This window comes from Sus scrofa, chromosome 9, assembly GCF_000003025.6.
Source record: "Sus scrofa isolate TJ Tabasco breed Duroc chromosome 9, Sscrofa11.1, whole genome shotgun sequence".
Classification (NCBI taxonomy): domain Eukaryota; kingdom Metazoa; phylum Chordata; class Mammalia; order Artiodactyla; family Suidae; genus Sus; species Sus scrofa.
The window spans coordinates 63,042,665-63,064,804 of NC_010451.4; the positions used below are offsets into that span (position 1 = coordinate 63,042,665).

General features: G+C 45.3%; 1 long non-coding RNA gene across 10 annotated transcripts in view; it reads right to left on the reverse strand.

Annotated features, from left to right (window-relative positions):
* LOC110255466 overlaps window positions 360-22,140 on the reverse strand; it is a 49,898-nt gene continuing 28,117 nt past the window's right edge. For 6 of the 10 annotated variants that reach the window (XR_002335772.1, XR_002335774.1, XR_002335770.1 and 3 more), the window contains 4 exons: window positions 18,483-21,282; window positions 13,748-16,525; window positions 11,268-11,534; window positions 360-1,857 (listed from right to left, as the gene is read on the reverse strand). This is a non-coding gene — a long non-coding RNA (uncharacterized LOC110255466). The remainder of the gene's footprint in view (window positions 1,858-11,267; window positions 11,535-13,747; window positions 16,526-18,482; window positions 21,283-22,140) is intronic. The other 4 variants (XR_002335775.1, XR_002335768.1, XR_002335769.1 and 1 more) reach the window with 4 other exon arrangements.

A 22,140-nucleotide genomic window follows, 5' to 3' on the forward strand; every position in this document is an offset into this window, starting at 1 on the left:
AGCACCCTAGGTCACTCTGTGTGGCAGGCCTCTCCTCCTGTGGGTGTTGCCGTGTTGGGTTTGGGCCCACTCCCTTCTCTCCTTCTGTCTCCTCCGCCTTCCTATTGCCTCCTCTAGCCTCGGACAATCTCTGTCTCCCACTATGTTGCATGAGAACATGCTGTCCTATATGTGTCTTCCCCTTGTGACACACCCACTGAATGACTCTTCCCTCACTGTAGTCCCTACCAGAAATGAGAGCGAGGGAGAACAAGGAAAGGGGTGGAGATCCCCTTGTGGCTCAGGGGCTTAAGGAGCTGACATGGTGTCTGAGGACACAGGCTCAATCCCTGGCCTGGCGGTGGTGGGGTGGTGGTGGTGGATCCAGCATTGCCTCAAGCAGCGATGTAGGTCACAGGTGTGGCTTGGTGTGGCTGTGGCCTATGCCCCAGCTGTGGCCTGGGACCTTTCACAGGCCACAGGCATGGGTGGCCAAAGAAAGAGAAGTCCATGTGGAGAGCAAAGCAGTTCACTTTTGGCCAGCAAAGTAGTCCTGGACACACCTGTCTTGCAACGAGCTTCATTCTTCCTAGAGGCAGAGGGTGACTTGGGGGAAGGGTGGCTTCAGAGTGTCCCATTGTTTTCCCCCTTGCTTCTCATATTGACCCCTCAGGCCACATTGCAGTGCCCCTTGGGGAGATGGTTGCTGGCCCTGCATGAACTGTGTTGAGCCGGGTTCATAACTGAGCATGTCCATGGCTCTGAAGCTGTAAGGTTTTTTCCCTTCAGAAATCAGTGTCTCTTAGGAAGGACTCCAGCTATGCTTCCCAAACGTGAGCATCTATCATAATCCCACAGAGGGCCTTCTCACTCCCTGAGGGCAGGAACCCACCTCCAGGGTTACTGATTTTGTGGATCTCGAATAGGACCAAAAATATTGCCTTGCAGCAGATACCAAGCCATTCCCTGATGGCTCAGCAGGTTCAGGATCTACTGTTGTCACTGCTGTGACTCTGGTTCCTAGTGTGGTGAATAGGATTTGGATTTCTTTGAATCCTCTTAAGGCCACATCCATGGCACCTGGAAAGTCCAAGCCTGTGAACTTCCTGATATGGAACAGACCTTTTCCTTATAGGTTATCAGGACAATACCAAAAATCCGGTTGGAGGATGAGACGACCATTGATGGGAAAGGAAATGAAAGCACATATTAGACCATGTCCTAGACCTCCATAAACTTAGAACATATTTCACATTTCCTTCAATAGGCCAAATGACATTTCTATCTAGGAAATGCGACTAAAAATCATACCAGTGCTACTCAGTCCTGGCAGGTGGGGCTTTTGTCATTAAACTCCGTTTTTGGACCTTTGAACTCTGTGGATCTATTGCCCTAGAAAAGAAAAATGTCAAGAATGTAAAAACAATGGCTAATCTTTCATGCATCTTCTTCTGAAAAGTCAACCAGTTAAATGGCACAGTAAGCCTCCCCAAAAGTCTTTCACACAACAGACAACAGGGTGTTCTTTTTTTAATTGAAAACAATTGACATGCCCATGGTCACTCATTTTGTATGAAAATATGTCCATACCTAACACTCTCTTGTTTCACTCACCGTGACTTGGTGATAATGCATATTTATGAGAACAACCATCATTCTGCCCACCAATTTCAGAAGCCCCAAAGAGGATACAGAGCAACCATGCAGATTGACACTTCACCATTCCAGGAGCAGTCGTGTTCTCCATTCCTGACAGAGGATTCTCCCCTTCTTTTGAGCATTCCTTCACTGCATGAACCACAAGCATTTCAAGAGCTAGTGGGGAGTGGGTCTATCTCTTCTTTCTCTGATGAGAAATAAAGGCCATTTGGTAGATCCCTGTGTACAAGGTGATAGGATTTAAATAGAGATCATTCCTTGGATAAAATTCATGTACTATTTTATTCCCTGGGCAAAGATGCAAAGATTCATTACTGCAATGCCTCAGTAATAACAGCATGACCAGTGTAACTTTTTTTAAATAAAAGATTTTATCTGGATATTGGGGGCCCACCCCATGGCATGAAGAAGTTTCTGGGCTTGTGGTCAATCAGAGCTACACATGCTGGCCTATGCCACAGCCATGGCCTTGGCCATCCAAGATCTGAGATCGGTCAACCACCTAATCCACAGTTCATGGATCCTTAACCCTCTGAGTAAGGCCAGGGATCAAACCCAATTCCTCATGGAAATTCCTTGGGTCCATTACTGCTGAGCCACTATGGGCCCTCTGCTTTGATGCCCACCCCTTCTGGAATTTTTGAAAATGGATTTTATGAATGAATGGGGTTGACAGGCTTTCCAATAGAAAAATCTTTTTCCATATGGGAAAAATGAAACCCAGAAGAGCCAGGGCACTGCCTGACCATCGAGTTTGGCCCATTGCCACATCAAGCTCAAGGCTTGCCTCAGCCATTGGATCTCTCCGAAGGCAGTGCTCCAGTGAGATCTCTGAGCAGGAAGCACAGGAATCAGAGAGCAGGGCCTTCTAGAGCTGGGTGGGCCTCCTACTCCCTCAGCCCTAACAGCCATCTGCCCTGGCTGCCAGGCACCCATGTGTTTGGGTTGCAGAGTTCCATGGGGTCCATTGGGGCCCATGGTCAGAGGCAGAGCTGTGGTGCCTGTGGTGCTGGGAAGGGCCTGCATACTGCCACCAAATGGGTTTGGCTGCTGGCCCCAGAGCCATCTGTGTATTCCAATGCGTCCCACTGGTCACATGGGGAACCTGAGGCTGGGGGAAGGGACCCTGTCCTGGGATCATGGAACCGGTGGTTGGCAAGGCCAGAAGGAGACAACAGAAGTCCTGTCTCTGGACCCCACACTCCAAACCAAGTCTCTCTAAGTGGTATACCCGAGAAGAAGGATAATCCCACGGCATTCCAATTTGGGGTTGTCTGTGTTTTGGCCAACCCATGACATCTGGAAGATCCCAGTTCAGAGGTCTTCCAAACCTGTGCCACAGGAGTTCCCATCATGGCTCAGCTGAAGGGAAACTGTGTAGTAACCACGAAGACATGGGGTCATTCCTTGGCAACGTTGAGTAGGCTGAGGATCCAGCATTGCTGTGATGTGTTACTTGGGTCATGTACATGGCTCAGAATTGATATGGCTGTCCCTGTATTGTCTGGAGTCATGTTCTCATGAAAGCCCCTGGGATACTGAGATCGTTACTGTCCCTGTTGTGCAGACAGGGATACTGAGGCTTTGCAGAGTGAACATGCGTGATGTCATACATCAAGGAATCAGGTGGTGGAGCTTGGATGTGTTCCCAGACCTGACAGGTGGAAACGTCTGTTTCCTGCCATTGGCATGCAAGGCCGTTGGAGCTGAGGGGTACTCCCAGCCACAGCCCTTCATCCCCTGGATGTCCTCTGACCAAGGCCACCTGGAGTCCTGGCTCCATCGTCATATACACACAATTCAGCCTGCCTGCAGTCACCAGTTTGCATAAACACAAAGCAGGCTATCAATTCTGGGCTGTTGTTATGGAACGGTCTTTTTTTTAAGAGGTTATGAAGCCAAAATCCAAAAGCCATTTGAAGGATGAGAAGACCATTGTTGGGAAAGGAAATGAAAGCATATACTGAGAGAGAGGACAAGATGGCAGAGGGGTAGGGGGACACGCTCACCCTCTCCCACAAACACAACAAAAAAAGCACATCTACAGAATAAATGACTCGCACAGAACAGCAACCAATCGCTGGCAGAAGAACTAAACTCCAATAACGGCAAGAAGTTTGTGACATTACTTGGCAGAACGGGAGAAAGGAGGAGAGTGAGAGAAGGTGAATTTGAGCAGGATGGGCGCTCCCAAAAGGGAACTGCGGAGGAGAAAGGGATCCCACACCCTGGAAAGTCACCTACATGGGGGAAAGATCAAATGAACCGAGGAATCTCCAGATGCAGAGAAGAGTGTAGCACTAAGTTGGAGTACAGAAAAGCCGATCAAGAACTGAACGGACCATCTGAACTACAGGCACAGTCACCAAAAATTGAGACGCCTGGGTGGGGGCTGGGCACCGAGACCTCGCCTCTGAAGGTTAGTCCCCAAGAAAGGGCCGGGGGATGCCTGGGTGGGGGCTGGGCACCGAGACCTCGGCTCCAGAGGTTAGTCTCTGAGAACGGGCTGGGTGGGTGGGGCAGAGCGGAAACTGCTTGGGAGGTCTAGAAACCATTTGACAGGGCAGAGACTGCCTGGGAGACTAGAAAACAAAGCTGTCGCAGAGGAAGGGAGCAATACTCTAGGGGCAGGGAAGTGGAAAGCCACATCAGAGGGAACCTGGGAGAAGAGCCTGGTCTGCGCCTGTGCTGGGGAGGGGAGAGAAGAAGGGGTGGGTCCCCATAGGAAACCCCCCATGCCACAACAACCTTACAGGACTGCTAGCTAGTTGAAAGCTGTGCTTCCCAGTGCATCCCCTCCCCCCACCCCCAACACCCCCTACGCTCTCACCGAACCTGGGGCTGCCTGCCATCCAGGAGGGCTGGCCTCAACAATTGCCTGAAGCCTACCACTGCAGGGGCTGTCCCTGCACAGGCCTGCTTGCCCTTTGGAGGGGCTACACTTCCGCAGAGCAGCACCAAACACCACCAGCCCCCGAGAAAAGGCCTGCAGCCCAGAAAAGCTAGAACAAACCTAGCCAGGCCGTGAATAGATCTGCCTAATTCTCGGATGGTTTTTCTGAGTCAGGCTGCCCCAGGGAGGAGCCTCTTGGGTTTCCAATGGCCCTGCTACCCGCCCAAGCCCCAAGGCGGTGCCCCACTCCCGTGGAATAGCTGCTCAGCACCACCAGCCCCCTGGAGGACGCCCAGCAGCCCAGAAAAGCTGCAACAAGCTCGGCCAGACTGTGAAAAGATCTTCCTACATTCTCAGGCTGTCCTTCTGAGTTGGGCTGCCCTAGGGAAGAGCCTCTTAGGTTCTCAGTGACCCAGATAGCTGCTCCAGGCCCCAGGGGGTGCTGCACTCCTGAGGAACAGCTGCACAACACCGCCAACCCCCTGCAAGAACCCCACAGCCTAAAAACACCAGAGCAAGCTCTGCATGGCCAAGTGAAATCTGCTACCATCGTGGTGTGGACCTCCCAGTCCTGTCTGCCTTCAGGAAGCCCTCCTTTGCTTCAAAGAAACACTGTTAGCTCCATCAACACTCCAGAAAAGCCACACTGCCTCAAAAAAGATTGACCAACAACGCCAGCCCTCAGCAAATATTCCACGGCAGTGACAAGGCAAACACTGCCCGATCACAGAGAGTACAACTCCCTCAGGAGAAAGAAAACAACAAGCAAGATGAAGAAGCTGAGAAACCACCCCCAGTCAAACCAACAGGAGAACTCACCTAAAACAGTCAACAATGAAACAGATCTCGGCAGTCTGACAGACCTGGAGTTCAAAAGTGAAATAGTGAAAATACTGAAGGAATTAAGAGAAGATATGAACAGTAATGCAGCTACCCTCAGAAAGGAACTAGACAATATAAGGAGGAGCCAAGAAAAACTAGAACATTCATTTGCAGAGATGCAAACTGAACTAGGGGCAGTAAAAACCAGAATGAATAATGCAGAAGAACGAATCAGTGATATGGAAGATAGAATAATGGAAACCACTCAATCTGGTCAACAGACAGAAAACCGAATCAAAAAACTGGAAAGCAATATGAGACCTATGGGATAATATAAAGCAGGCCAATCTATGCATAATAGGAATTCCAGAAGGAGTAGAAAAAGATAAGGGGATGGAAAATATATTTGAAGAAATTATCGCTGGAAACATCCCAAATCTAAAGGATACTGGGTTCAAGATACAAGAAGCACAGAGGGCCCCAAACAAACTGAACCCAAACAGACCCACAGCAAGACACATCATAATGAAAATGGCAAAAGTTAGTGATAAAGAGAGGAGCCTAAAGGCAGCAAGAGAAAAACAGAATGTTACCTACAAGGGAATCCCCATAAGAATATCAGCTGATTTCTCTACAGAAACACCAGGAGGGAATGGCAAGAGATATTTAAAGTGCTCAAAGGAAAAAAAAATGCAACCTAGAATACTCTATCCAGCAAGAATATCATTTAAAATAGAAGGGGAAATAAAAAGTTTTCCCAACAAACAAAAACTTAATACAGCAACACAAAACCCAGGTTAAAGGAAGTATTGAAAGGGCTTCTCTAAACCAAAAAGAAAGGAAGGAAAGGGAAGAAAAAAGAAAAGGAAAAAAAAGAAGAAGGGGAAGAACTAGGACTGAGGAAACTGCAATCAGAGAGCAGTCACTCAAATAAGCCAGCATACAGATTTAATCATGAACATGCTTCAAACAAAATAAAATTAAAAAGAAAAAAAATAAAAAAGAGTCATCAAAACCATAAAATGTGGGCAAGGGATGTTAGGAAGTAAATAACCCTTTTTGTTTGATTGTTTGTATGTTTCTCTTCTTAATTTTAATGTAGTAATGAGGTGTTTGAACTTACAGGACCATCAGGCTAAAACACACATTTATGGGAAGGGGTTAGCATACTTAAAAAACAGGGCAACCACAAGCCAAAACCAAATATTGCATTTGCAAAAAATGAAAAAAAAATACACTTAAGCAGATAATAACAGGAGACCATCCAACCAAAAAAAAAAAAAAGAAAGGAAGAATGGAGAACCATAGAATCAACTGGAACACGAGGTTCAAATGGCAATAAGTAATCATCTATCAATTATCACCTTAAATGTCAATGGACTGAATGCCCCAATCAAAAGACATAGAGTGGCTGAGTGGATAAAAAGGCAAAAACCTTCAATATGCTGCCTACAAGAAACTCACCTCAGGACAAAAGATACATATAGATTGAAAGTGAAAGGGTGGGGAAAAATATTTCACGCCAATAGACAAGACAGAAAAGCAGGAGTTGCAATACTCATATCAGACAAAATAGACTTTAAAGCAAAAGACATAAACAAAGACAATGAAGGACACTATTTAATGATTAAGGGATCCATCCAAGAAGAGGATGTTACAATCGTCAACATATATGCCCCAAATACAGGAGCACCCAGATACATACAACAAATATTAACAGACATAAAGGGAGATATTGATGAGAATACAATCATAGTAGGAGACCTAAATACCCCCCTCACATCAATGGACAGATCCTCTAGACAGAAAACCAATAAAGCAACAGAGATCCTAAAGGAAACAATAGAAAAGTTAGACTGAATTGATATCTTCAGGATACTACATCCAAAAAAATCAGAATACACATTCTTCTCAAATGCTCATGGAACATTCTCAAGAATCGACCACATATTGGGACACAAAGCGAATCTCAATAAATTTAGGAGCGTAGAAATTATCTGAAGTATCTTCTCTGACCACAAGGCCATGAAATTAAACACCAACCATGGGAAAAGGAAAGAGAAAAAACCTACTACATGGAGACTAAACAACATGCTACTAAAAAACCAATGGGTCAATGAGGAAATCAAGAAGGAAATTAAAAACTACCTGGAAAAAAATGATAATGAAGACACAACCTCTCAAAATCTATGGGATGCTGCAAAAGCAGTGCTCAGAGGGGAATTTATAGCAATGCAGGCCTTTCTCAAAAAAGAAGGAAGATCCCAAAATGACAACTTAACCCTCCACGTAAACGAATTAGAAAAAGAAGAACAAAAAAGGCCTAAAGTCAGCAGAAGGAAGGAAATTATAAAGATCAAAGAAGAAATCAATAAAACAGAGACTCAAAAAACAATAGAGAAAATTAATAAAACCAAGAGCTGGTTCTTTGAAAAGGTGAACAAAATTGACAAACCCCTGGCCAGACTCACTAAAAAGAGGAGAGAAAGAACCCAAATAACCAAAATTATAAATGAAAAAGGAGAAATCACAACAGATACAGCAGAAATACAAAAAACCATAAGAGAATACTATGAACAACTATACGGCAACAAGTTTGACAATCTGGAAGAAGTGGACAATTTTCTAGAATCATACAGCCTGCCAAAACTGAATCAAGTAGAGACAGACCAACTGAACAGACCAATCACTAGAACTGAAATTGAAGAGGTCATAAAATCACTCCCTACAAATAAAAGTCCAGGACCAGATGGCTTCACAGGTGAATTTTATCAAACATATAAAGAGGAATTGGTGCCCATCCTCCTTAAATTCTTTCAAAAAGTTGAAGAAGAAGGAATACTCCCAAAGACATTCTATGAGGCCACCATCACCCTCATTCCAAAACCAGGCAGAGATACCACCAAAAAAGAAAACTATCACCCAATATCATTGATGAATATAGATGCAAAAATTCTCAACAAAATCGTAGCCAACCGAATCCAACAACATACCAAAAAAATTATACACCATGACCAGGTTGGGTTCATCCCAGGTTCACAAGGATGGTTCAACATACGCAAATCAATCAGCATCATACACCACATTAACAAAAAAAAGTCAAAAATCATATGATCATCTCAATAGATGCAGAAAAAGCATTTGACAAAGTCTAACACCCATTCATGATCAAGACCCTCGCCAAAGTGGGTATAGAGGGAACATTCCTGAACATAATCAAAGCCATTTATGATAAACCCACAGCAAACATAATACTCAATGGGGAAAAACTGAAAGCCTTCTCTCTCAAATCTGGAACAAGGCAGGGATGCCCACTCTCACCACTGCTCTTAAACAGAGTTTTGGAAGTCCTAGCCACAGCAATTAGACAAACAAAAGAAATAAAATGCATCCATATAGGAAGGGAAGAGATCAAACTGTCACTGTATGCAGATGACATGATACTATACCTAGAAAACCCTAAGGACTCAACCCCAAAACTACTTGAACTGATTAATAAATTCAGGAAAGTAGCAGGATATAAGATTCACATTCAGAAGTCAGTTGCATTTCTGTATACCAGCAATGAAACATTAGAAAAGGAATACAAAAATACGATACCTTTTAAAAGTGCACCTCACAAAATCAAATACCTCGGAATACACCTGACCAAGGAGGTAAAGGACCTCTATGCCGAGAACTATAAAACCTTAATCAAAGAAATCAAAGAAGATGTAAAGAAATGGTAAGATATTCCATGTTCCTGGATTGGGAAAATCAATATTGTAAAAATGGCCATCCTACCCAAAGCAATCTACAGATTCAATGCAATCCCTATCAAATTACCCAGGACATTTTTCACAGAACTAGAACAAACCATCCAAACATTTATATGGAACCACAAAAGACCCAGAATCGCCAAAGCAATCCTGAGAAACAAAAACCAAGCAGGAGGCATAACTCTCCCAGACTTCAAGAAATACTACAAAGCCACAGTCATCAAAACAGTGTGGTACTGGTACCAAAACAGACAGACAGACCAATGGAACAGAATAGAGAACCCTGAAATAAACCCTGACACCTATGGTCAATTAATCTTTGACAAGGGAGGCAAGAACATAAAATGGGAAAAGGAAAGTCTATTCAGCAAGCATTGCTGGGAAACCTGGACAGCTGCATGCAAAGCAATGAAACGAGAACACACCCTCACACCATGCACAAACATAAACTCAAAATGGCTGAAAGACTTAAATATACGACAGGACACCATCAAACTCCTAGAAGAAAACATAGGCAAAACACTCTCTGACATCAACATCATGAATATTTTCTCAGGTCAGTCTCCCAAAGCAATAGAAACTAGAGCAAAAATAAACCCATGGGACCTCATCAAACTGAAAAGCTTTTGCACAGCAAAGGAAACCCAAAAGGAAAACAAAAAGACAACTTACAGAATGGGAGAAAATATGCAAATGATTTTGCTGACAAATGATGCAACTGACAAGGGCTTAATCTCTAGAATATATAAACAACTTATACAACCCAACTGCAAAAAGCCAATCAATCAATGGAAAAATGGGCAAAAGACCTGAATAGACATTTCTCCAAAGAAGATATACAGAAGGCCAACAAACACATGAAAAAATGCTCAACATCGCTGGTTATAAGAGAAATGCAAATCAAAACTACCATGAGACACCACCTCACACCAGTCAGAATGGCCATCATTAATAAATCCACAAATAACAAGTGCTGGAGGGGCTGTGGAGAAAAGGGAACCCTCCTGCATTGTTTGTGGGAATGTAAACTGGTACAGCCACTATGGAGAACAGTCTGGAGATACCTTACAAATCTATACATAGAACTTCCATATGACCCTGCAATCCCACTCTTGGGCATCTATCCGGACAAAGCTCTACTTAAAAGAGACACGTGCATCTGCATGTTCATTGCAGCACTATTCACAATAGCCAGGACATGGAAACAACCCAAATGTCCATCGACAGATGATTGGATTCGGAAGAAGTGGTATATATACACAATGGAATACTACTCAGCCATAAAAAAGAATGACATAATGCCATTTGCAGCAACATGGATGGAACTAGAGAATCTCATCCTGAGTGAAAGGAGCCAGAAAGACAAAGACAAATACCATATGATATCACTTATAACTGGAATCTAATATCCAGCACAAATGAACATCTCCTCAGAAAAGAAAATCATGGACTTGGAGAAGAGACTTGTGGCTGCCTGATGGGAGGGGGAGGGGCTGGGAGGGATCGGGAGCTTGGGCTTATCAGACACAACTTAGAATAGATTTACAAGGGGATCCTTCTGAATAGCATTGATAACTTTATCTAGATACTCATGTTGGAACAGAAGAAAGGGTGGGGAAAATATGTAATTGTAATATATACATGTAAGGATAACCTGACCCCCTTGCTGTACAGTGGGAAAATAAAAATATACATATAAATAAATATTTAGGCTTCACTAAAATAAATATCATCATATAAAAAAAAAGAAACCATATACTAGACCTCTTCTTAGACCACCTAAAACTTATGACATATGTATTTCCTTCAAAAGGCCAAACAACATCTCTATCTAGGAAATGCGACTAAAAATGGTACCAGTGCTACTCAGTGCTGGCAAGTAGGACTTTTGTATTCAAAAGGATTTTCGACATTTGGCCTATGTTGGTCTATTGCCAGTGAAAAGAAAAACATCAAGAATGTAAAACTATTGGCTATTCTTTCATGAATCTTCTCAAAAATCAACCAGGTAAATGGCAGAGCAAGCCTCTCCACAATTCTTTCGCACCACAGGCAACAGGAATTTCTTTTTTGAAATGGAAACAATTGACATGCACATGGTCACTAATTTTGTATGAAAACCTGTCCATACTTACCGCCTCTCTAGTTTCACTCACCGTGACTCACCTCGGTGATAATGCTTATGCATGAGTCCATCCATCTCTCTGCCCACCTGTTTCATAAGCCACACAGAAGATACAGCACTTGTGCAGATTGACACTTCACCTTTCCTGAAACAATGGTGTTCTATGTTCCTCATGGAGGATTTTCCCCTTCTTTTCAGCATTATTTCATTGCATGAACCACAACTCTTTAAAGAGCTATCAGGGAGTGGGTCTTTCACTTCTTTCTCTGATGAGAAATAATGGCCACATGGTAGATCCCTGTGAACATGGTTATAGGATTTCAATGGACATAATTCTTCTGATAAAATTCATGTGCTAACATATGCCCTGGGCAAAGATGCAAAGATTCATTACAGCAATGCCTTAATAATAACAGGCAGCCAGGTGCATATATATATATATTTTTAAAAATCAGATTTTATATTTATTTTTGGGGCCCCACACTTGGCATGGTGATGTTCCTAGGATGTTGGTCAATCAGAACTACACTTGCTAGCCTATACCACTGCCATGTCCTTGGGCAACTGAGATATGAGGTGGATCTAAAACCTAATCCAGAGCTCACGGATCCTTTACCCACTGAGCAAGGCCAGGGATCAAATCTGCTCATGGACATTCCTTGGGCCTACTTCTTCTGAGACACAAAGGGCCCTCTGCTTTGATGTCCTCCCTTTCTGGAGATTTTTAATGTGGATTTTATGAATGTATCATTTTCTTAAAAAAATAGATATACCCTACAAGTGGACAACGTCTAAGGTTGACTGTCTTGCCACCAGCCAGATCATTTTCCAGATGGGAAAAAATGACACCCAGAAGAGCCAGGGCACTGCCTGACCATCGAGGTTGGCCCACTGCCACATCAAGATCAAGGCTTGCCTCAGCCGTTGGATCTCTCCAAAAGCAGTGCTCCATTGAGAACCATGAGCATGAAGCACGTGTATCAGAGAGCAGGGCCTTCTAGAACCTGGTGGGCCTCCCACTCCCTCAGCCCTAACAGCCATCTGCCCTGGTTACCAGGCACCTCTGTGTTTGGGTGGCAGAGTTCCATGGGGTCCGTTGGGGCCCATGGTCAGAGGCAGAGCTGTGGTGCCTGTGGTGCTGGGAAGGGCCTGCATCCTGCCACCAAATGGGTTTGGCTGCCAGCCCCAATGCCATCTGCATATTCCAATGGTTCCCGCAGGTCACATTGGGAAACTGAGGCTGTGGGAAATGACCCTGTCCTGGGATCATGGAACCGGTGGTTGGCAAGGCCCGAAGGAGAAGAGAGAAGACCTGTGTCTGGACCCCACTCTCCAAACCAAGTCTCTCCACGTGGGGTACCCAAAAAGCAGGATAATCCCTGCTGCCTCACAAATTGGAGTGGTCTGTATTTTGGCTGACACATGTCATCTGGACCATCCAAGTCTGGAGGTCTTCCAAACCTGTTCCACAGGACATGCCATCATAGCTCAACCGAAGGGAAACTGCCTAGTAACCACAAGGGCGTGGGGTCATTTCTTGGCATTGTTCAGTAGGCTGAGGATCCAGCATTGCAGGGACCTGTTCCTTGGTTCATGGACATGGCTCAGATCTGGCATTGCTGTCCCTGTATTGTCTGGAGTCATGTTCTCATGCAATCCCATGGGAGGCTGAGAATGTGACTGTCCGTGTTGTGCAGACAGGCAGACTGAGGCACAGCAGGATGCACATACATGATGTCATACATCAAGGATGCAGGTAGTGGTGCTTGGATAGATACACAGACCTGACAGGTGGAAACATCTGGATCTTGCCATTGCCATGCTAGGCCCTTTGACCTGAGGGGTACCCCCAGCCACAGCCCTTCATCCCATGGATGTCCTCTGACCAAGGCCACCTGGAGTCCATGCCCCATTGGCATATACACACACAATGGCCTGCCAGTGCTTCACCAGTTTGCCTAAACCAAATGCCTGCTTTCATTTCTGGGCTGCATCATTCTTTGGTTATGGAACAGTCCTTTTCTTTAGAGGTTATCAAGACATCCAAAATCCTCTGGAGTATGAGACTACCATTTGTGGGAAAGGAAATGAAAGCATATACTAAAACACTTCCTAGACCTCCTTTAACTAATGACATAGGTATTTCCTTCAATGGGCCCAAACGACATCTCTATTTTGGAAATGTAACTAAAAATGGAACCAGTGCTACTCAGTGCTGCCAGTTAGGGCTTTTGTCTTCAAAATCCATTTGTGGACCTTTGAAATATGTGGATCTATTGCCCATGAAAGAAAAAGATCAAGAATGTAAAACCATTAGCTATTCTTTCATGAATCTACTTCTGAAAACTCAACCAGATAAATGGCACAAGCATGCCTCTCCACAAGATTTTCACACTAAGCAACAGGGATTTGTTTGTGAAACAGAAAGCATTGACATGCCCATGGTCACTAATTTTGTGTGAAAACATGTCCATTCCTAATGCCTCTCTTGGTTCACTCACCGTGACTCACCTCAGGGATAATGCTGATGCATGAGTCCATCCATCACTCTGCCCACCTGTTTCATAAGCCACACAGAAGATACAGAGCACCCGTGCAGATTGACACTTCACCTTTCCAGGAGCAATGGTGTTCTCTGTTCCTGGTGGAGGATTTTTCCCTTCTTTTCAGCATTATTTCATTGCATAAACCACAAGTCTTCAACAGTCAGCGGGAGTGTGAAGAGAAATGAAGGCCATTTGGTAGATGTCTTACTACACGGTGATAGGATTTCAATGGATATCTTTCTTCTGATAAAATTCATGTACTAATGTATTTCCTGGGCAAAGATGAAAAGATTCTTTATTTCAATGACTCAATAGTAACAAATGGCAAGGTGTAACTTTTTAAAAAAAATGTAGATTTTATATTGATTTTGGGATCTCCACGCATGGCATGGAGAAGTTCTAGGCTGGTGGTCGATCAGAGATACACAAGATCGCCTCTGCCACCATTCTGGACTTGGCCCCCCGTGATCAGAGATGGATGTACCACCTAATCCACAGCTCACTGATCCTTTGCCCACTGAGCAAGGCCAGGTATTAAACCCGCTTCCTCATGGATATTCCTCGGGTCCATTACTGCTGAGCCACAAGGGGCCCTCTGCTTTGATGGCCTTGGATTTTGATTTTATGAAAGTGGATTTTATGAATATATGATTTTCTTGAAAAACAAAATGCACACTACAGGGGGCTAAGTCTAAGGTTGACTGTCTTTCCAACAGCTAGATCGTTTTCCAGATTGGAGAATGATGCCCAGATGAGCCAAGGCACTGCCTGACCATCGAGGATGGCCCATTGACACATTCACCTCCAGGCTTCGATCAGCCATTGCCTCTCCCCAAAGGCAGGGCTCTGGTGAGATCCCTGAGCAGGAAGCACAGGAATCAGAGAGCAGGGCCTTCTAGAACCTGGTGGGCCTCCCACTCCCTCAGCCCTAATGGCCATCTGCCCTGGTTGCCATGCACCTGTGAGTTTGGGTGGCAGAGTCCCATGGGGTCCACTGGGGCCCATGGTCAGAGGCAGAGCTGTGGTGCCTGTGGTGCTGGGAAGGTCCTGCTTCCTGCCACCAAATGGGTTTGACTGCTGGCCCCAAAGCCACTTGTGTGTTCCAATGGGTCCCACGGGTCGCATGGGGAACCTGAGGCTGGGGGAAGGGACCCTGTCCTGGGATCATGGAACCGGTGGTTGGAAAGGCCCGAAGGAGATGACAGAAGGCCTTTCTCTGGACCTGACACTTCAAACCAAGTCTCTCAACGTGGAGTACTCGAGAAGAAGGACAATCCCCGCTTCCTTCCAAATAAGGGTGGTCTGTGCTTTGGCTGACAAATGTCATCTGGAAAATCCCAGTCCAGAGGTCTAGCAAAGCTGTGCCTACAGGCGTTCCTATCATGGCTCCGCAGAAGGGAAACTGAGTAGTAACCATGAAGGCATGTGTACATTCTGTGGCATTGTTCAGTAGGCTGAGGATCCAGCATTGCTGGGACCTGTTATTTGGGTCATGGACATGGCTCAGATCTGGCATTGCTGATCCTGTATTGTCTAGAGTCATGTTCTCATGCAAGCTGCTGGTAAGCTTAGACTGTTACTGTCCCCATTGTGCAGACAGTGATACTGAGGCTCAGCCAGGTGAATATGCATGATGGCATACATTAAGGAACCAGGTGGTGGATCATGGATGGGTACCCAGACCTGACAGATGGAAAAGTCTAGAACTTGTCATTGCAACGCAAGGCCTTTTGAGGTGAGGGGTACCACCAGCCACAATACTTCATCCTCTGGTTGTCCTTTGACCAAGGTCCCCTGGAGTCCAAGCTTCATTGGCATGTACACACAAGTCGGCCTGCCAGTAGTTCCCCAGGTTACTTAAACCCCAAGCATGAGTTCAGTTCTGGGAGGTGTCATTCTTTTATTATAGAACAGTCCTCTACATTAGAGGTTATCAAGCCAACACCAAATAGCCAGTTGGAGGAAGAGACTACCATTGGTGGGAAATGAAATGAAAGCATATATTAGACCACTTCCTAGACCTCATTAATCTTATGACATAGGTTTTTCCTTCAATAGGCCTGAACGATATCTCTATCTAGGAAATGTGACCAAAAATGGTACCAGTGATACTCAGTGCTGGCAGGTAGGGCTTTTGTCTTCAAACTCAGATTTGGACCATTGAAATATGTGGCTCTATTGCCCGTGAAAAGAAATAGGTCAAGAATGCAAAATCATTGGCTCTTCTTTCATGCATCTTCTGAAGAATCAACCAGGTAAGTGGCACAGCAAGCCTCTTTGCAAGTCTTTTGAACAACAGGCCACAGGGATTTTTTTTTTTTTGAAATGGAAAATTTGACGTGCCCATGGTGACTAATATTGTATGAAAACATGTCCATACCTAAAGCCTCTTTTCTTTCACTCACCGTGACACAACTCAGTGATAATGCTTATGCATGAATCCATCCATCTCTATGCCCACTTCCTTCAGAAGCCACACAAAAGATACAGAGCACCAGTGCAGGTTGAAACCTTGCCTTTCCAGGAGCAATGGTGTTCTCCTTTACTGGTGGAGGATTTTCCCATTCTTTTGTGCATTATTTCTTAGTATTAACCACACCTATTTAAAGAGCTGACGGGGAGTGTGTCTTTCTCTTCTTCATCTCATGAGAAATAAAGGCCACAGAGTAGATCCTTGTGTACACGGTGATAGGATTTCAATGGATATCATTCTTCTGATAAAATTCATGTACTAAAGTATACCCTGGGCAAAAATACAATGATTTGTTACTGCAATTATTCAATAATAACAGGAGGCCAGGTGTAACTTTATTTTTTAAGTAGATTTTACTTTGATTTTAGGGTCCCCACACATGTCATGGAGAAATTCCTAGGCTGGTGGTCCATCAGAGCGACACATGCTGGCCTATGCCACCACAATGGCCTTGGCCAAACGTGATCTGAGGTGGTTCAAAAATCTAATCCACAGCTCATGGAACCTTCACCCACTGAGCAAGGCCAGGGATCAAACCCATTTCCTCATGGACATTACTTGGGTCTATTATTGCTGAGCCACAATGGGCCCTCAGCATTGATGCCCACTAATTCTTAAATTTTTACAGTGGATGTGATGAATGTATGATTTTCCTGAAGAAAAACGATTGCTCCCTGTAGATGGACAACATATAGATTGACTGTCTGGCAACCACACATATTGATATCAAGATGGGGAGAATGACACCCAGAAGAGCCAGGGCACTGCCCGACTATAAATGTTGGCCTGTTGCCACATCCAGCTTCAGGCTTCCATCAGCCCTTGGCTCTCCCCAAAGGCAGGGCTCTGGTGAGATCCCTGAGCAGGAAGCACAGGAATCAGAGAGAAGGACCTTCTAGAACCTGGTGGGCCTCCCATTCCCTCAGCCCTAATAGCCATCTGCCCTGGTTGCCAGGCACCTGTATGTTTGGGTGGCAGAGTTCCATGGGGTCCGTTGGGGCCCATGGTCAGAGGCAGATCTGTGGTGCCTGTGGTGCTGGGAAGGTCCTGCCTCCTGCCACTAAATGGGTTTGGCTGCCGGCCCCAAAGCCGTCTGTGTATTCCAATGGTTCCCATGGGTCACAGGGACGATCCCAGTGATCCGGAAGATCCCAGTCCTGAGGTCTTCCAAACCTGTGCCACAGGAGTTCCCATCATGGCTCAGCAGAAGGGAAACTGCCTAGTCAGCACGAGAGCATGTGGTCATTCCTTGACATCATTCAGTAGACTGAGGATCCAGCATTGCCGGGACCTCTTATTTGGGTCATGATCACGGCTCAGATCTGGCATTGCTGATCCTGTACTGTCTGGAGTCATGTTGTCATGCAAGCCCCTGGGAGGCTGAGAGTGCGACTGTCCCCATTGTTCAGACAGGCAGACTGAGGCTCAGTAAGGTGAACATGCATGATGTCATACATCAATGAAGCAGGTGGTGGAGATTGGTTGGGTACCCAGACCTGACAGGTGGAAATGTCTGGATCTTGCCATTACCATGCTAGACCTTTGGAACTGAGGGGTACCCCCAGCCACAGCCCTTTGTCCCCTGGGTGTCCTCTGACCAAGGCCACCTGGAGTCCAAGCTCCTTTGGCATATACACACAAGTCAGCCTGCCAGAGTGTCAACAGGTGGCCTAAATATCAAGCCTGCTTTTGGTTCTGGTCTGCCACGTTCTTTGATTATGGAACAGTCCTTTTCTTTAGAGGTTTTGAATCCAAAACCAAAAATCTGGTTGGAGGACGAGACCATCATTGGTGGGAAAGGAAATGAAAGCATTTTTTACACCACTTCCTAGACCTCCTTAAACTAATGACATATGTATGTCCTTCAATAGGCCAAAATGACATCTCTACGTAGGAAATGCAACTAAATGTGGAACCAGTGCTACTCAGTGCTGTCTGGTAGGTCTTTGTCTTAAAACTCTGATTTTGGACCTTTGAACTCTGTGGATCTATTGCCCATGAAAAGAAAAAGTCAAGAAGTTACAACCATTGGCTATTCCTTCATGAATCTTCATTTGAAAAATCAACCAGGTAAATGGCACAGCAAGCCTCTCCACAAGTCGTTTGCACAACAGGCAACAGGGATTTCTTTTGTAAATGGAAATCATTAACATGCCCATGGTCATTAATTTTGTATGAAAACCTGTCCATACCTAATGCTTCTCTTGTTTCACTCACCATGACTCACCTCAGTGATAATGCTTATGCATTGGTCCATCCACCTCTCTGCCCACCTCCTTTAGAAGCCACAGAGAAGATACAGAGCCCCCGTGCAGATGGACACCTCACTTTTCCAGGAGCAATGGTCTTCTCTCTTCCTTATGGAGGATGTTCCCCTTCTTTTGAGCATTATTTCATTGCATGAACCACAAGTATTTAAAAAGCTGGTGGGGAGTGATTCTCTTCTTTCTCTGATGAGCTATAAAGGACACAGGGTAGATCCCTCTGTACATTGTGATAGGATTTCAATGGATATCATTCTTCTGATAAAATTCATGTACTAATGTATGCCCTGGCCAAAGATGCGATGACTAGTTACTGCAATGCCTCAATAATAACAGGAGGCCAGATGTACCTTTTTTTTTAAAAAAAAAAAGTATATTTTATCTTGATTTTGATGTCCACACCCACAGCATGGAGAATTTCCTAGGCTGGTGGTCAATCAAAATGCACATGCTGACATATGCCACAGACATCTCCTTGGCCACCGATGATCTGAGATTGGCCAACAACTTATCCACAGATCATGGATCCTTAACCCAATGAGAAAGGCCAGGGATCAAACCCAATTCCTCATGGACATTCCTTGGGTCCATTACTGCTGAGCCACAAGTGGCCCTGTGATTTGATGACCTCCCCTTCAGGAATTTTTGAAAATGGATTTTATGAATATGTGAATTTTTGAAAAAAAGGAAATCTGCACAGTTTGGTGGACAAGGTCTAAGGTTGATTGTCTTGCCACCTTCCAGATCGTTTTCCAGATATGAAAAATGACACCCAGATGAGCCAGGATACTGCCTGACCATTGAGGTTGCCTGCTGCCATATCCAACTCCAAGCTTCCATCAGCCATTGCCTCTCCCCAAAGGTAGTGTTCCAGTGAGAACCATGCAAAAGAGCACAGGAATCAGAGAGAAGGGCCTTCTAGAACCTGGTGGGCCTCCCACTCCCTCTGCCCTAACAGCCATCTCCCTGGTTGCCAGGCACCTGTGTGTTTGGGTGGCAGAGTTCCATGGGGTCTGTTGGGGCCCATGGTCAGAGGAGGAGCTGTGGTGCCTGTGGTGCTGGGAAATGAGTGCTTCCCACCACCAAATGGGTTTGGCTGCCGGCCCCAAAGCCACTTGTGTTTTCCAATGGGTCCCATGGGTCGCATGGGGAACCTGAGGCTGGGGGAGTGACCCTGTCCTGGGATCATGGAACCAGTGGTTGGCAAGGCCATAAGGAGATGACAGAAGGCCTGTCTCTGGACCCCACACTCCAAACCAAGTCCCTCAATGTGGGCTACCATTGAAGCAGGATACTCCCCACTTCGTCCCAACTTGGGGTGGTCTGTGTTTTCTCCAGCACACTTCATCTGGAAGATCACAGTCCAGAGGTCTTCCAATCCTGTGCCACAGGAGTTCCCACCATGGCTCAGCCGAAGGGAAACTGCCTAGTCAGCACAAGCGCATGGGGTCATTCCTTGGTATCATTCAGTAGGCTGAGAATCCAGCATTGCTGTGCCCTGTTATTTGGGTCATGGACATGGCTCAGATCTGGCATCACTGTCCCTGTATTGTCTGTATTCATGTTCTCATGCAAGCTGCTGGTAAGCTTAGACTGTTACTGTCCCCATTGTGCAGACAGTGATACTGAGGCTCAGCCAGGTGAATATGCATGATGGCATACATTAAGGAACCAGGTGGTGGATCATGGATGGGTACCCAGACCTGACAGATGGAAAAGTCTAGAACTTGTCATTGCAACGCAAGGCCTTTTGAGGTGAGGGGTACCACCAGCCACAATACTTCATCCTCTGGTTGTCCTTTGACCAAGGTCCCCTGGAGTCCAAGCTTCATTGGCATGTACACACAAGTCGGCCTGCCAGTAGTTCCCCAGGTTACTTAAACCCCAAGCATGAGTTCAGTTCTGGGAGGTGTCATTCTTTTATTATAGAACAGTCCTCTACATTAGAGGTTATCAAGCCAACACCAAATAGCCAGTTGGAGGAAGAGACTACCATTGGTGGGAAATGAAATGAAAGCATATATTAGACCACTTCCTAGACCTCATTAATCTTATGACATAGGTTTTTCCTTCAATAGGCCTGAACGATATCTCTATCTAGGAAATGTGACCAAAAATGGTACCAGTGATACTCAGTGCTGGCAGGTAGGGCTTTTGTCTTCAAACTCAGATTTGGACCATTGAAATATGTGGCTCTATTGCCCGTGAAAAGAAATAGGTCAAGAATGCAAAATCATTGGCTCTTCTTTCATGCATCTTCTGAAGAATCAACCAGGTAAGTGGCACAGCAAGCCTCTTTGCAAGTCTTTTGAACAACAGGCCACAGGGATTTTTTTTTTTTTGAAATGGAAAATTTGACGTGCCCATGGTGACTAATATTGTATGAAAACATGTCCATACCTAAAGCCTCTTTTCTTTCACTCACCGTGACACAACTCAGTGATAATGCTTATGCATGAATCCATCCATCTCTATGCCCACTTCCTTCAGAAGCCACACAAAAGATACAGAGCACCAGTGCAGGTTGAAACCTTGCCTTTCCAGGAGCAATGGTGTTCTCCTTTACTGGTGGAGGATTTTCCCATTCTTTTGTGCATTATTTCTTAGTATTAACCACACCTATTTAAAGAGCTGACGGGGAGTGTGTCTTTCTCTTCTTCATCTCATGAGAAATAAAGGCCACAGAGTAGATCCTTGTGTACACGGTGATAGGATTTCAATGGATATCATTCTTCTGATAAAATTCATGTACTAAAGTATACCCTGGGCAAAGATACAATGATTTGTTACTGCAATTATTCAATAATAACAGGAGGCCAGGTGTAACTTTATTTTTTAAGTAGATTTTACTTTGATTTTAGGGTCCCCACACATGTCATGGAGAAATTCCTAGGCTGGTGGTCCATCAGAGCGACACATGCTGGCCTATGCCACCACAATGGCCTTGGCCAAACGTGATCTGAGGTGGTTCAAAAATCTAATCCACAGCTCATGGAACCTTCACCCACTGAGCAAGGCCAGGGATCAAACCCATTTCCTCATGGACATTACTTGGGTCTATTATTGCTGAGCCACAATGGGCCCTCAGCATTGATGCCCACTAATTCTTAAATTTTTACAGTGGATGTGATGAATGTATGATTTTCCTGAAGAAAAACGATTGCTCCCTGTAGATGGACAACATATAGATTGACTGTCTGGCAACCACACATATTGATATCAAGATGGGGAGAATGACACCCAGAAGAGCCAGGGCACTGCCCGACTATAAATGTTGGCCTGTTGCCACATCCAGCTTCAGGCTTCCATCAGCCCTTGGCTCTCCCCAAAGGCAGGGCTCTGGTGAGATCCCTGAGCAGGAAGCACAGGAATCAGAGAGAAGGACCTTCTAGAACCTGGTGGGCCTCCCATTCCCTCAGCCCTAATAGCCATCTGCCCTGGTTGCCAGGCACCTGTATGTTTGGGTGGCAGAGTTCCATGGGGTCCGTTGGGGCCCATGGTCAGAGGCAGATCTGTGGTGCCTGTGGTGCTGGGAAGGTCCTGCCTCCTGCCACTAAATGGGTTTGGCTGCCGGCCCCAAAGCCGTCTGTGTATTCCAATGGTTCCCATGGGTCACAGGGA